The sequence below is a fragment of the Physeter macrocephalus genome, chromosome 14 (genome assembly GCF_002837175.3).
Source record: "Physeter macrocephalus isolate SW-GA chromosome 14, ASM283717v5, whole genome shotgun sequence".
Classification (NCBI taxonomy): Eukaryota; Metazoa; Chordata; class Mammalia; order Artiodactyla; family Physeteridae; genus Physeter; species Physeter macrocephalus.
Genome location: NC_041227.1, coordinates 35,891,619 through 35,896,243, shown reverse-complemented (window position 1 = coordinate 35,896,243; position 4,625 = coordinate 35,891,619). Strand labels below are relative to the sequence as shown.

The following is a 4,625-nucleotide window of genomic DNA, read 5'->3' as shown; positions in this document are numbered from 1 at the left end:
CTGCTCTGAGTAACACACATGACATTACATTCTCATCGTGTGCTCAAAGCTGCTTCCTCATTATTTCCATCTGGTCAACCTAGAAAAATACTAGAGAAAGAACTGACTTCTTCCTCATGATGTTTCCCATGGTACTCTGCTGATTTGCCCACCTGATGATTTCAGGGATCCCTTCCTCATCTTTTCCCTGGCAAAGTATCACCAGGGACCGTCATCTTATATTCCCTGAGTGTCCCTCTTAAAACAGCACAACCAGAACTGAACTAAGTGGCATCTGACCAGCCCACAAAGTGTCAGCATTTTTCTTACTGTGATCTGGCCACTTCCCTTTCTCCACAGCCATAGTCTGGTAACAAATGGACCACAGCACCATTTCTTGGCTCTGTCACAGTGCTTCAGATTTCTATTATTTGTTCGTGTGTTCTGCTTTTCACTCATTCCATCAGAAACTCCTCGAGGGAAGCTTCTACCATAGGGTTTTGCACATAACAATCAGCTCCTAAATGTTCTTCAAAAGAAATTTTGGAAATGGAGAAAGCCCCTCTGTTTCTATCAGAAGATCTGTCTGAATTCACTCCTTAAAAATCAGACATGAAAATCCGAAGATTCCATCACATCATGACTGTCCAAATTATCTAATGCTGCTATGAGGATTGGGACCATTCAGAACATTTACCCAACTGGTGTTTCCTACTAAGGGTGTCTTGGTGTTTCTTAGTAAGGGTGTATAACAGTCATGCATTAGTGATCCCCAAAGTTTTTTTTTTTTTTTTAATTCAAGGACAGCTTTTAAATTCCCTTTATTTTTTTGATTCAGTTAAAATCTCTCTGTCCATCTTTACATCTCTTTCACTATCCTGCCCTGCTTTCAGCCAGCTTCTCCATGTTTGCTATGCTCCCAAATTCTTGTTCATTTGCCATCATTTCGTCCTGCAGGAACAAACACTGGTTGGGGTTCTTCACTTCACTACTGACCTTTCCCGTTATAAAAACACAGTCCGTTTGGATTTTGTTCTGCAAGCAAGCTGGAGATTTTCTGTCTGCCGGGCTCCTCGCCTAACATGTGGAGAAGAGTACGATCTTGTGTACTGTAGAAATGCTATTTTCTAAAACCGAGAGGAATAGCTGTGGGGTGAGGATGGAAGGAGAAATGGAATCTTGTGAGAGGTGGGCAGGCCAGTTTCAACAGCATCTTGCATTTATGCAGTGATGACCATGGGCCAGGCACTCTGCTGAATGCCTTCCGTTTACTCATTTAATCTACACAATGACTCAATGAGAGAAGCCTGAATACTATCCCCATTTTACAGATAAAGAGACTGAAGTTCAAAGAGGTTAAAAAATGTACCCAAGATTACACAGACAGTAAGGAGTAGAGGTGGAGAGCACAATCCTAGCAGCTCTGGCACCAGAGCCCATGTTTCCTCTTACCATGGCTATTTCAATGCTGCCTACCAGGATTCCTCCCCGAATTCTCAGAAGTCATCCAGTCCTATCACATATACAATCTCACTCTGACTAGACCCATAAACTTAGAAACAGAACTCAGTGTGTGCCACAGTTAGATTGGCAGGAGCACCGGACTGTAGTTAGGAGTCACGAATCCTGTGTCGTGTATCTGAACCTTTTCTCCGAAATCTTGGATTAGAAGCTCACTAAAGTCTTTCATTTCTTGACGCTATTCCTAAATAAGAAAAGCAAGAATGTTAGAGCATGAGAGGGTGTTAGCCATCATCTCTAGCCCTGTGTTTCCCAATACGTGGAGGAGATGTGCTGTTAAAAAAAAATTAGAGTCGTTTACTGAGATGGTTACCCACATTTCATTCCTGGTAGGTCACCCTGCCAATGTCATGTCGAAAGTCTCAGTGTGGTGCTAGGGTGTCTTCAACACCTCTCTAATGCTTGCTAATCTCCCTTTTTAACCAAGAGAGAGCAGGCTCCAGACTGAGAGCCTTTGGCAGACAACAGTATTCATTGTAATGGTTTGATGTGGTCTGCCAGAAAAGACCTCTTCAAGCAAACCTAAAACCTAGCCTTAATAAGAGTGTAGTGGTCCAACTGGGAAAAGGACCTTGGCTTAGCCAGTGTCCCAGAAAGCAAACATTTTCAAAGACATGAACCTGAAGGCCAGGAAGTGTGCCCCTCCACAAGGGAGGCTTTCTGTGCCTTCTCTGCAAAGCTGGGCCTAGTGAAATGCAGGCGTTACCAACATTGAAGAAAACACTGTCCTATTGTGCCAACTTTGGGGTGTTACCTTGGATTTATGGAAAGTAATCCTGGTTCCCATGTATAGGTAAGGCGAAAAGTTTCTTTGTAAAATTAATTAATTTGAGTAAAATAAAAGACGTGATCTTTCCTCTCATTTGAGTCACCATCTAGTGGAGAAGATGTTGATTTTCATCCAGTAGAAGATGTAAGCGTGTTCTGTTTGGTAGAAAAAAATAACTCCTAAGGTGACTGTTTGAACAGAAATATAAGCAGTCTTGTGGTTCCACTGGGAATGGAACCCAGGACCTTCTGTGTATAAAGCAGATGTGATAACCACTACACTACTTGGAACCAATACACTACATGGAACCTTAGGATGACTGTCTGGTTGACCCCGTGAGATGATGACCAGCCTCTTATCTAACCTGGACATTTTAGTCTATCTTTTTCAAATGCCTGTAATAACCTCTGATTTTCTATTCCTCTTTGAAACTGGTTTTCCATAGTCCTGGTCCCCTCATAATGGAGTTGAAATCTTTGATTCATGTTTATTCTATACTTGCAGATGAACCATGTTTTAAATTTTCAAAAAACAAAACAAAATAATTGGTCTTTGATAACACTGAACAAGTAAAATTCAGCAATTATTCCTTGATCATGTCCAGTAGACCAGGCACACAAATAAACAGAATTAAAAACTGTGGTAAGTTCTTTGAAGGAAGAATTGAGTGTGGGGTGAGCTTAGTTTTTATCTGAGTCAAAGAATTGAAAGAAAGGAAGTTCAAAATATGTAAGTGATTAGACATGTGGTTCAGAGACAGTACAGTTGTGACAGTAACGTGTGATTGGCTGAAATTCTGAGGTGTCTGGATATCTCCTCCTACAGATAGATTCCTAGACACTCAAGGCAGACAAGCTCCTTCCTTAAGCCCACAGGTCCTTACAACCTGGTGGATGATCCTCCACACAACTGCGGCATTGCCCTTCTCTGCCTTCTTGGCCATATGGTAGCGCGTATGTGGTGGGAGAAGGGGACAGGTGGACTGGAAAGAGGGGGGAGTTGCCCATGGGAGACCGGCTGGGACCTGGGACCCAGGCCCCTCGGCTGCAGTGCTCGCACCTGGACAAACGTCTCCTCGAGCAACAGAACACAAAGAAATGTTGTGACTAAAAATAACTGCGTGCATGTGCAGTTGGGGTAAATTATGGGCAACGAGATGCAAAAGACCAAAAAGCGCAACTGCCACTTCTGAGGTGTCAGGAGCAAAAGCAGGGTACTGTGCGTGCCCCCTGCACACAGCACCACATAAGGGGTGCGCAAATCACCTAAGCCACCCCGCTGGCCCACCCCTGGATCCGCCCCTACTCTCACCCCATATAAGGAACAAGCTCACCCCCCTTTGGGGAGCGAGCAAGGGAATGTGTTTTTATTCTCACTCCCGCTCTGCTGCAGCAGGGGCCTCAATAAAGCCTTGCCTGAATTTCTTGTCTGGCCTCTTATCAATTTCTATTGCTTAAGGAGGCCAAGAACCCTAGTCAGCAACACATGGAAGAGAAAGAGGCCAGCCCTAAAAATGACTCCTATATACCCCTTTCCTTCCTCTTAGAGGTGCAGAGCTGGGGAGTACTTTGCCAACTCCCGGGGAGCAATGTTCTACTGGGGCTCAAATTATTTTAATGATAGACAAATGGATAAGCTGGTACAGTGACTCTCAAACTTTCTTCTGCCTCTGTCTTGCTCATATGCCCAGAACAATTCCATCGGAAATTCTGGGGTGAAGAGGAAGATCAGGTAGTTGGGAAAAGCTGCCATATCCCACGATATTTTATGTCCAACTTCTATTCTGAGACTCTCAGGCAGATGTTTAACTGCACAGACCCGTGGACTAAAACAGACACCCCTCAGCATGGTAAGAGGATGTTGACTCTTGTCTTTAACACCTTCCTACCCTCACTGTCAGAACTTCCCACCACTATCTTGACACCCTTCCCTCTTGGAAATCAGTGGCTTCAGGAGAAAAACACATCCCAGTTAGTTATCACATTTGATTAAACACCTCACCCCGAAGTGTAAATATTTCAGGGGCCCCTCCTTTCGCAGAGATATTTGTACCCCGTGGCTTTATTGCAGCCTCTCAAACAGTGGAATTTCTGCTATCAGGAAAAGCCAGATAAAGGGGATATTTTGGGAAGAAGGATTTCCCAAAGTCTAGTCCTCAAAACAAATTGCTTTAGGACAATTATGACAGTGATTTATTGAAGTAAAAAGGCTATTACTTTGTTCTTGCCACATAAAATGTCTATGTTTGCTTAGCTTAACTGATTTCCTGGTATATCTGAAATACACTGACAGAACCCCATAGAAGAATGTTTGTCTTTTTTTTTTTTCCTCTTCTTTTTCTGTATTGCTTATACTC

General features: G+C 43.3%; 1 non-coding gene across 1 annotated transcript; it reads right to left on the bottom strand.

The window, feature by feature from the left end:
• Positions 1–2,486: 2,486 nt before the first annotated feature.
• Positions 2,487–2,561, bottom strand: TRNAI-UAU (transfer RNA isoleucine (anticodon UAU)). The gene has a single exon. It is a non-coding gene; the product is annotated as a tRNA-Ile (tRNA).
• Positions 2,562–4,625: the final 2,064 nt, after the last annotated feature.